Here is a 12463-nt window from a genome sequence, read left to right as displayed (position 1 = left end):
CCATCGGGGGTGTCTGCGGGGGTCGGAGACTCCCGCGGCTCCTCTAGAATCTTCAAGGTCGTGGAGGACTACGGTGGTGGAGTCAACCAGTGACCGGGCCATTTCTTTATGCTGGGCCCGCTCTTGCCAGGTCGACCGCCATTTTGAGAGTTCGGTAGCTACTGGCGATCGCGGGGTCAAATGAGCGGACGGGCTCCACCCTGCCGGGCGAGACGTTGCAGCATCGCCACAGTGGAAGAACCCTTTTCCGGGCGCTTGGAGCGCTGAGGGTGCAGGTGGGAAGCCTCCACTGGGGAGGCGGGAGAGGCCTGTTCGCATCGTCTCTCCCTCCCAGTGCACCCCACGGCGTCTCGCTTGAGATTTGTTATGGCCGGACCAGGCGATGAGGACGAGGGGTGGGGGGGGTCGGAGGCATGTGCAAGACATCCCCCCCCAGTGTTGTCGCAGCCATTATTCAAGAAAGAAGAAGTGTCCCGTCCGTCTTCGGGCCGGGCTTCCGGTGGATGTCGGCCGGACGCCCCTGGCTCTGGCCCCATGAACGGGTTCCTTGGTTTATCGGCTGCAGCCGGATCCCGTCGGCCTCGGCCCCCCGACCGTTGGTGGCCGGACCGGAAGAGCATGTGGCGGGACTACCTGAAACTCTCAAGGGCCACCGCGGCCGGACTGGGAGAGAGAGGGGAGGGTCGAGGAGACATTCCCCCCCCCTGCAACTCTTCAGCGTTGTAAAGGCAATCCCCTGGCCGGGTCCCGCTGGCCTCGGCCTCTCCTCCGGCTACACCCTACGTTAGGATCTCCTGGCCGAGGCGTGGCAGCAGGACCCGCCTTATATGGGCTGCTCCCGGCTGGGCGTAGCCGCAACCCTGCCCCACCTTGGAAGTTTCCAGAGTGGGGGCGGATGTTCTACTGACTTGCATTTTCCCTAGTCTATCGATTTTTTGGGCGTGGCAGGCGGTGGGACAGCGAGGGGTGATTTGGTTTCTCTTACTGTTTTTCTGGTCTCTCACCACTGGCATATTTCTAACGTTTTCTTGTTTCTAGGACATTAATAGGTTTTATCATTACGTTATGTTATCGTTTCTTTGTTCGTTGTTTAATAAAAGTTCATGTTCATCAGTGGCCTACTGATTTTCGTTTTCCTATTCTTTTCTTTCCAGGTTGTTTCATGCTAAAGTTTCTGTTAACAGGATACAGTGATCACTTCGTTATTATTGCATATGTCCTTTTCACTAGGGGTGCTCTCTGGTCGGGCCAGATGACGTATCTCTAGTAAATGGTCCGGGTGAAACAGGTGCATCAATCAGTGGGGAGTAGATAGGCATGACAGATTACAACGGGGGAGAAAGGTCCGCATTATGTACCCTTTCACTATTTGCAAAGATTTTCCTACGTATATTTGCAAACAGGGAATACCTCCAAAAAGAACCAATTCCCAAACAGTCAATGTTTGGGGAAACAATCAATCAATGAGGAACGAAATAGGCACGACGTGTTAAAGGTTTGCGTTACCTACCCTTCACTATCTGCAAAGGGAGAGAGAATATTCCTATTCTTCCTCGTTTGCAGGCAGAGAAGATTCTTAAGAGAACCAACTTCGAACAATTCAATGCTCGATTCAAACAATCAAGAAGGGGTACTGTGAACACAAATGAACGCCGCTTATGTACATACACATTGGTATTATCAACAGGTTGTTCCTAATCTTTCTATTTTAGGGAGGTCAAAAAGAGATCCCATTAGTGGCCTACTGATTTTGCTCGATTCCTTTTGTTTTTTTACACGATTTTTCGCTATCTGCAAAGACTAAACATAGTATTGCGACTCTGTGCTTGGTTGTAAATAGAGAATGAACCAAAGAGAACAATCAATCAAATGGAGAGAGAAGCAGGCACGACGGATTACAACGGGGGCAGAGGCCTGCGTTAACTACCCTTCACTATCTGCAAAGCGAGAGTACTCCTAATAGAAATGAGGGGTGGGGGGCAGCATTCAAAGCAGATCAGTGTGCATAAACATGAAAATGTTTTTACTTACCACGTACTTGACATTCGACAGCTTATGATATTTGCTATTAAAAAAACATTGAAATTCACTGAAAAAAACATAGGTTATAGACCATATATAGTTAGGAATTAGCATTTAAAAAAACTTATTTTACTCACACAAAACCATTGAAATTCCATATATAGTTAGTTGCACTAACTATATATCGCGCACCCGCAATCCACTGCTGATCATGTCACATATTACATCATTCATGACATGGTCAGTGACATCACTGATGACATCACTGATGACATCTCAAATGACATCACTGATGACATCACTGATGACATCTCATTTGACATCATTCTTGTGCTAATACGATAAACCTCTTCAGACTCTAATATAACCTTAGATACACTCAGTGTATACAGACACTCACACACTGCCACTCATCCATGGAGTTACTCACACACCCAGTCAGTCATGCAAAGAAACAATCTCACCTCCATTTCTTCAACTATACAGTTAAACACACCTTACTTATTGAAACATATACTAACACATATTTACTCTCTTATACAATCCCTGATACAAGTTCACAATGATCGATACAACCACTCACTCATTCAGTGGCTCTCATGCACAGTTATTTATATATGCCAACTCTCACATGTACTGTGTTTTACATATGTACTTACTATGACATGTAGCATTGAGATATCCATTCACTCATCAATACACTCATGCACACAGTCAACTGCCCATGTAGCTGTTTCCACATGCACTCTTGAACTCATACACCTAGTGAATAAACTGCTCACACATCTATGCACAGAGTCACACACCTTTCAGCCACCCCCACACAAACTCAATCTCCCATAGAAATACTTGGGCAACCAATTAATAACACATATAGCCTCTCGTATAGCTAATGATCAACACATGCAGCAGTTTACATCACAACAGACATAATGATGCACAAATTAAGACAGTTTAGTCACTAACCCATGCATTCAGTGAGACACATTTATTCACTCACTCATACAGTCAGTCACGCACCTACTAAATCCTTCATCCAGACACTTATACATCCACTCATTCTTCAATATGTAAGACATATTTTAACTTTACAGAAACATACAGTCACTGGATGTTGTCATCAGTGATGTCATCAGTGATGTCATTTGAGATGTCATCAGTGATGTCATCAGTGATGTCACTGACCATGTCATGAATGATGTAATATGTGACATGATCAGCAGTGGATTGCGGGTGCGCGATATATAGTTAGTGCAACTAACTATATATGGAATTTCAATGGTTTTGTGTGAGTAAAATAAGGTTTTTTAAATGCTAATTCCTAACTATATATGGTCTATAACCTATGGTTTTTTCAGTGAATATATATATATATATATATCTCGAGTATAAGATTATTCATGGTTCTGGTTCATGATTCTGAAATAATATATATATATATATATATTCCACCAATTTCTTCTTCACACGGAACAAGACCGCACACCAAGGATTAGCAATAAATCTATTTATTTGGTTGGGTGATCATAATTGCATTCTTGCAATAAATAGATTTATCGCTAATCCTTGGTGTGCGGTTTTCTTCCGTGTGAAGAAGAAATTGGTGGGGTATAGAATATGCGGACTGGTCCGTCCTCACAACCAGCACCCGCTGTGAAAGAGTGCGCTCTCCTTGGGGCCAATTGGTGAAACCAAACCACAACTACTTAAGGACTGGACGGAAAACACCAACACATGCTCCAGGAATATGCTACAGAAAAGGGGGTGGTGATGAACAGAGTGTCTGAATTAAGCAGACCACTCTTACCCAGTCCAAAGATCAGGGCTTGATCCATCACCGTTATTTATCTCACTGCCCCATCCCAGCTCAGAACCTGGCTATATGCAAATTAGTCTGTCCCTGGCCCAGTGCATCATGTGAACAGGGCAGACCAAACTACCAAGCCAATTCTTCACCAGAAAGGAGACGAGCTACCGGGGACCGGTTTCTGGCATTTCAGCCTCTTCGGCCCGGCTTGCTTGAATCCTGATGGAGCAGTGAGAAAGGGACTCATGTCTGAGTATACCCTGCCACACCTATAGTGGCCAAAAACGATACAGAAAAGGGGGTGGTGATGAACAGAGTGTCTGAATTAAGCAGACCACTCTTACCCAGTCCAAAGATCAGGGCTTGATCCATCACCGTTATTTATCTCACTGCCCCATCCCAGCTCAGAACCTGGCTATATGCAAATTAGTCTGTCCCTGGCCCAGTGCATCATGGGAACAGGGCAGACCAAACTACCAAGCCAATTCTTCACCAGAAAGGAGACAAGCTACCGGGGACCGGTTTCTGGCATTTCAGCCTCTTCAGCCCGGCTTGCTTGAATCCTGATGGAGCAGTGAGAAAGGGACTCATGTCTGAGTATACCCTGCCACACCTATAGTGGCCAAAAACGATACAGAAAAGGGGGTGGTGATGAACAGAGTGTCTGAATTAAGCAGACCACTCTTACCCAGTCCAAAGATCAGGGCTTGATCCATCACCGTTATTTATCTCACTGCCCCATCCCAGCTCAGAACCTGGCTATATGCAAATTAGTCTGTCCCTGGCCCAGTGCATCATGGAAACAGGGCAGACCAAACTACCAAGCCAATTCTTTTGGCCACCACAAGTGTGGAAGGGTATGCTCAGATGTGAGTCCCTTGCTCACTGCACCATCAGGATTCAAGCAAGCCGGGCCGAAGACGGCTGTAATGCCAGAAACCGGTCCCCGGAAGCTTGTTTCCTTTCCAGTAAAGAATTGGCTTGGTAGTTTGGTCTGCCCTGTTCCCATGATGCACTGGGCCAGGGTCAGACTAATTTGCATGTAGCCAGGTTCTGAACTGGGATGGTGCAGTGAGCTAAAAAACGGTGATGGATCAAGCCCTGATCTTTTGACTGGGTAGGAGTGTTCTGCTTAATTCAGATACTCTGTCCATCACCACCCCCTTTTGAATCGTTTTGGCCACCACAAGTGTGGAAGGGTATGCTCAGATGTGAGTCCCTTGCTCACTGCACCATCAGGATTCAAGCAAGCCGGGCCGAAGACGGCTGTAATGCCAGAAACCGGTCCCCGGAAGCTTGTTTCCTTTCCAGTAAAGAATTGGCTTGGTAGTTTGGTCTGCCCTGTTCCCATGATGCACTGGGCCAGGGTCAGACTAATTTGCATGTAGCCAGGTTCTGAACTGGGATGGTGCAGTGAGCTAAAAAACGGTGATGGATCAAGCCCTGATCTTTTGACTGGGTAGGAGTGTTCTGCTTAATTCAGATACTCTGTCCATCACCACCCCCTTTTGAATCGTTTTGGCCACCACAAGTGTGGAAGGGTATGCTCAGATGTGAGTCCCTTGCTCACTGCACCATCAGGATTCAAGCAAGCCGGGCCGAAGACGGCTGTAATGCCAGAAACCGGTCCCCGGAAGCTTGTTTCCTTTCCAGTAAAGAATTGGCTTGGTAGTTTGGTCTGCCCTGTTCCCATGATGCACTGGGCCAGGGTCAGACTAATTTGCATGTAGCCAGGTTCTGAACTGGGATGGTGCAGTGAGCTAAAAAACGGTGATGGATCAAGCCCTGATCTTTTGACTGGGTAGGAGTGTTCTGCTTAATTCAGATACTCTGTCCATCACCACCCCCTTTTGAATCGTTTTGGCCACCACAAGTGTGGAAGGGTATGCTCAGATGTGAGTCCCTTGCTCACTGCACCATCAGGATTCAAGCAAGCCGGGCCGAAGACGGCTGTAATGCCAGAAACCGGTCCCCGGAAGCTTGTTTCCTTTCCAGTAAAGAATTGGCTTGGTAGTTTGGTCTGCCCTGTTCCCATGATGCACTGGGCCAGGGTCAGACTAATTTGCATGTAGCCAGGTTCTGAACTGGGATGGTGCAGTGAGCTAAAAAACGGTGATGGATCAAGCCCTCATCTTTTGACTGGGTAGGAGTGTTCTGCTTAATTCAGATACTCTGTCCATCACCACCCCCTTTTGAACCAGGAATATGCTGCACATGTTAATAAAAAATGCATGGGAGGAGCATAAAGAACTAACAGAGCAAATTGAAGCCCTGATGGTGGAATTCTCTAACGGCTCAGATAAGAATGAAGTCAATAACACATTGAAACTGGTCGATGATAGGATTAAAATCTATTAGAAAGGGGTGATTGAAACAAAAGAAAGAAAATTTTCCTGTGGTGAAAGAGATTATAAGAGTGGAGGAATACTAACTTTTGCACGCAAATTTGACAAAATCAGAGCTAGCATATCCAAAAGACAAAGCATTGGGGATCGTGGACAAAGAAATTAGTGGCTCCACAACAGATGTCAGTTCCGACTTGGAATCTATTGACAGTGCTGCCTCTAATCAGGGGGAACTTTCTTCTTTTTGCGAGGAGGTATGTCTCATGCAGATAAACTAGGAACAATCTTACAGGGGAAAACCAGGGGGGAAAGGAAGAGGTGCCAACACAAGAGTGAGAAGAGACGGTGCAGGAGAAGAAAGAAGCAGCAATACTGGCATGGGAACGAGAAGCCTGGATGCCAAGAAGAAGTAATGGCTGACAACACCCAGCAGCTCACGGTAATGAACCTTTCTTGTAGACCTATCACAAATGCAGAATAAGAGGTTTTAAAATTTGGCTTATCTTTTTGTCCAGATAATAATATAGACTATGCTAATAATCGAGTTGACCTATACAAATTTGTACGTAAAGTAAAATTGTATAAATTACACAGCCCACAACTGAATACCACCACTAGCAATGTCACTGCACAAACTTCTAATGAAGGCACTGCACCAACATTAGCAATAGCCGATATACCCGCTGTAGTGGACATGCAGGAACTTTTAGATCAAAACACAACACTTAGCCTTGCACCTGATCTACTTCACCCAGAGGGAGATAACATCACACTTCATTCTTTAGGATTTCCCGCTGACGAGTTAAGCCTGACACATTTCAGAGCCCCCTCTAGGTATGTACCTCTGACACCCAAAGACAACATAGACCTATTCCACGAGACTGTCAACAATGACATACTTAAACTCATTGATACCAGCCCCAAGAATAGAAAACATGAGGAAAGAACACTGGGATGCTATTTCCAGTTTGGAAAAAGATGACAGCATTGCCATTAAATCTTCTGACAAGGGGGGTAACATTGTGATAATGGATAGGGAGAAATACATACAAGAGGCAAACAGGCAACTCAACAACCCTATCTGCTATGAGAGGGTTGACAAAAGCTACCTTACTAATCTACAGAACAGATACCACAGTCATCTCCAGGACTGGTCTGACAAAAACGTATCTCCTGGGACGAGAGAAAATTCCTACTCAATGGAACCCCCACAACACCAACATTTTACCTACACCCTAAAGAACACAAAGATGCCATCAACCCCCCCAGGATGCCCGATCGTATCCCCCAAGAATAGCTTACTTGAGAAAACATCAGAATACGTTGACCCCTTCTCTTCCCTTACGTTAGAGACCTCAACTCATACCTCAGAGACACAAAAGACTTTCTCAAAAAAATACACAACATATATTGGGAAAACGATTATTTGATGGTATCTTTACATGTAGAAAGTCTCTATACGAGCATTAGACATTCAGATGGTCTCAGAGCATGTCAGCATTTTCTCAGAGCAAGAGATATCAAACTGCTTGAACATACACGTATGTTACTTCAAATGATCGAGATCTGCCTCACTAAGAATGTCTTTTTGTTCGATGGGAGGAGGTACAAGCAATTGCAGGGCACTTCTATGAGTACCTGCTTCGCCCCAGCTACACTAACTTGGCGGTTGGCTGGTGGGAGGAGCAGGTACTCTGGAGTGTAGAGCTAGAGCCATGGTCCAGTAACATCGGACTATGGCTCATATACATCGACAATGTTTTCTTTGTGTGGGAGGGCAATGAAAGTGACCTTCTAGATTTTGTAAAGCATGTCAACACCAATTCCATGAACCTGAAATTTACTATGCAACACAGCCAACACAGCATTGACTTTCTTGACATCAGGCTGACTATTGAGGAGGGGAAACTGACGACTGACCTTTACCGGAAAAAAACAGCAGGCAATTCTATATTGCAAATAAACAAAAGGAATCCAATCCTTTGGGTGTTAGGTGTGTCTATATTGCATTCTGCTAGCTGCCATCCGCCAAACTTTAGATGGAGTGTTCCCAATAGCGAGTTTCTACGTGCTAAAAGAAATTGTAACACAGAGAGTACCAAAAAAACAGACAGGATATGATGAAAAGATTCAGAAACAGAGGTTACCCGGTCAAAATGTTACAGAAAGGGGCAACCAAAGCTGACTCTATCAGCCACATAGATGCCCTATACTCACCACCTAGACGCACAAATACAGTGAATGACTCAGGGACACCTGTCAGGTTTATTACCACCTACAACACACAAGCCAAAGAGCTTAGGAACCTCCTTAAGAAAAGATGGCACATCCTAACACAGGACCCCCTCCTGAAAGACAAGTTGGGTCAATCATCTTCAGTGACATATAGGAAAACTACCTCACTGAAAGACATCCTAGTCAATAGTCATCTGCAACCCAACACCAAAAAACTTGGTAAGATCAAAAAAGAGGGTTCTACAAATGTAACAAATGCAAGGCCTGTAGTCACAGTAACAATGTGAATGAAGTGTCACTGAGGAGAGCAAGAAAGAAATGGCGCATCACCAAACCCATCAATTGCAATACTGTTTTTGTAGTTTATGCTATCACTTGTCCGTGCGACAAGTGGTATTTAGGTTCTACAACCTTTCCAGTGAAAAAGAGAATCCTTGAGCACTGGAGAGCGGTGACCAACCATGATTTCAGCGATAGCACCGCCAGACACTTCAGTGAAACACACGAGGGGGATTGGACGAAGGGCAAATACTTTGGCTTGGCCACTATACTCAGAAACCCAAGAGGTGGCAACAGAGTACAGGCTCTAAGCAAACTAGAATCTAGACTGATACTGCTGGCTGGCAGTAAGTTCCCTCACGGCATGAATAATAATGAAGAATTATATGTACACTTGTAAATTCATGAGTTTGCTTCTCAACCACTAGAAATGAATTTCGGTTTGACTATTAACAGAGCATGTACTGTTATTTTTTAACTCACCTTTCCAAAATTTCATGTCAATCTATGTATGTATTAAGAATGCATTGTATATATCAACCATTCGTTTGGGGACGAACAACATAGGGACTTTGATAGTAATTGTGTAACTCATTTTTCTGGATTAGAGAACTGGGTGGAACCCTAATATGCAATAGGTGATTTAAGATGGGGTTGTTTAATACTTACATGTTGCAAACTCTGAACTATGCTTGTTACTGATCTGCTTTGCTTTATTTTGACAGACCACCACCCTGACCTGGTTGGAAGAATAGTCACTATGCTAATCATAAGAGCACATGAGAACCAGCCTGTTCCTTCTGAACTGTTGTCTCTACTATAGATTCACCTCTGCAACGTTATGTGGCAAATTTTTCATCTATACCCCACACTGATACCATCACTACTTCACCCACTTTTCCCTATCTGGTACCACTGCACATTATGGTAGATAAAGGTACTTTACCTTGATTCACCAACACGTTTCCCAGAGACTGCCCATAGATTGATTGAGCCCCTCACCGGATGTGAAAATATTGTAATGTACTTGACAAATTACTGTTAATTTTAACTTCAAGAGCATTCAATGTGCTAATGCATTTATTACTTTAATTAACAAAACTTGCATTCTTAGTTAAAATACCATGAGGATTTAAAACACATTTGTTTTCACTGTATATGCTTAAATGACATGAATTGGCAATATTTCTTTTATTTCCATGCACGCTGCGTCGTGTATTCCACTGTCACTTTAAATATGTGGGAAATTCCAGGATGGTCATGTGACCAAGATCTAAGCCGAGATCGAAACGCGTCTTCCCTGTTTGCCTGAATAAACCCGCAAAACTTTTTACCTGCATACCTGGTGTGGCTCGTTATTTCTGCACGGATCGGCAGGAATTCCCGTGGAATATATATATATATATATATATATATATATATATATATATATATATATATATATATATATATATATATATATATATATATAGTTATAGTTGGGACCTAGTTTCCATAGGAAAACCGTTTTTTGTTTTCCCAATAACTTTGGCTTCGTTTGACGAATCTTTACAATATTTTTAAAAGTAGTGGGGCACTCCGGTCAGCTCCTGTCTTGACTTGAAAATTTCGGGTGATTCATCAAGCGGGGGCGGAGAAAAAAGGGGGGTCCCAAAACGCTTGTTCCCCATGTTAATTTCCATAGGAAACTTTAGATAAAGCTACAGCCCGAACTGCTGAACGGAATTACATCAAAATTGACAAAAAGGTAGGTCTTGGTCCAGATAGCGACCTTTTTTTTAAATGGTGTAAATCCGTTCAGTAGTTCCTAGGAAATTAGAAAAAGAATGAGTTTGATATCTGTCTTTAAATTTTAGACAAAGCTACAGCCGGAACTGCTGAACAGAATTACACCAAATTTGGCAAAAAGGTACCCTTGGTTCAGAAAGAGCCCTTTTTTAAAATGGTGTAAATCGGTTCAGTAGTTTCTGAGAAATTAGAAAAAGAAAGTTTCACTATCTATGGCCGCGGTTGGTTCGCGAACCCTCCTGACCACGAGCTTCATTCTAATTGGCTGCTAACACTCCTAACCAGGTAGTGTTGGCAGCTATCTTGTGACTCAGTAGAACCGAGTCACAAGAAAACAGAAAAAAGAGGCTAAAACAATAAAAGGGGGCAGGGTAGAAATACCCAGACCCCCTAGTACTGCTTAGGGGGTCAGGGTATTTTTCAGTGATGTCATCAGTGATGTCATTGACCATGTGATGAATGATGTAATATGTGACGTTATCACCAGTGCATTGTGGGGGCGCAAGTTATTGTTAGCTGAACTAACTATAACAGCTGAATTTCTCTGGTTTTGTACGAGTGAAGTGTCCAACTAACTATAATGTCCCTGAAACCTATGTTTTTTCAGTGAATTTCTAAGGTTTTTTAAATTTCAATTTCTAACTATAATGTTCTTGAAACCTATGGATTTTTCAGTGAATTTCAATGTTTTTTTAAATGCTAATTCCTAACTATAGCGTCCCTGAAACTTATGGTTTTTTGTAGTGAATATATATATATATATATATATATATATATATATATATATATATATATATATATATCAAAACAAAACCCTTTCAGGCATAGAGTGATGCATAATTTATGCAAAAAAGAAGGCGAGAACTCTGGGTAGTTCACAAGTTTAGGTGGAAAGCAGCTCCTGTTAGAGCACTCTCAACACCATTGACACTCTAGATCTGCTCACCTCAAATATCTGTTTTTTTATCAAAGTTTTTAAGCATAGGATTAGAACAGTGCTATCCATGCCGAGATAGAAAATGACAAAGTCTTTTGCCATTTATACAGCAAAGTCTTTAAGCATAGGACTAGTACAGTGCTGTCCTTGCCGAGCTGTAAAAGGACAAAAACATTTATCACTCCAGGCACAATATTACAGCTTTGAATTGGTAAAATACCAACTCAAGCCAACCTGAAATAAGTAAAAGCAACCGCTGACACAGTGTTTTGCTCTAATTAGAGCTCTTCAGAGAGGTATAGATTTGTCCAGACTCAAGGGAGCACACAGTATTAAGTCAAAACAAAACCCTTTCAGGCATAGAGTGAAGCATAAATTATGCAAAAAAAGAGGGAGAGAACTCTGGGTAGTTCTCAAGTTTAGGTGGAAAGCAGCTCCTGTTAGAGCACCCTCAACACCAGCGAAACTCTAGATCTGCTCACCTCAAATGTCTGTTTTTCTATCAAAGTTTTTAAGCATAGGATTAGCACAGTGCTATCCACGCCAAGACTTTGTCATTTTCTATCTCGGACTCTATCGCTACTAAAAAGAGCGACAAGGTGTTTCTAAAGAGACTAGAAGGGTGAAGACCAGTATACCCAACAAAGAAGAACCAATGTATAAACAAACGGAATGCGCAGAGAAATAAATAAATACTCTCCTTTAAGGTTAAACATCTTGAAAGATCTACAGATAGGAATATCAAAACATCCAATACACATCAGTGCATATTGAAGGTATCAGTAACAAGTGATGATACCGATTTTGTTTTTAATAATTACATGAAGAAAAGTGACCCGACATTGTTTCATGTCCTGAAGAAAGGGGTTCTTGTTCATTTAATCAAATCTGCCACCGAAACGCGTTGACGCTTAAGTCCAATGAAAGAATCCAAAATAACGAGGGACACTAGATAAGAAAATTTTTCTTACGTATTGATCCCATAAAGATCACTAAACGTTGTTGGATCAAATTGAAGTTTTTTAACAGACTATTGCTACTGTGTATTCT

This window comes from Lissotriton helveticus, chromosome 1_1, assembly GCF_964261635.1.
Source record: "Lissotriton helveticus chromosome 1_1, aLisHel1.1, whole genome shotgun sequence".
NCBI classification, from domain to species: domain Eukaryota; kingdom Metazoa; phylum Chordata; class Amphibia; order Caudata; family Salamandridae; genus Lissotriton; species Lissotriton helveticus.
The sequence above is the reverse complement of the archived record's forward strand: the minus strand, read 5'-3'. Positions refer to the sequence as shown.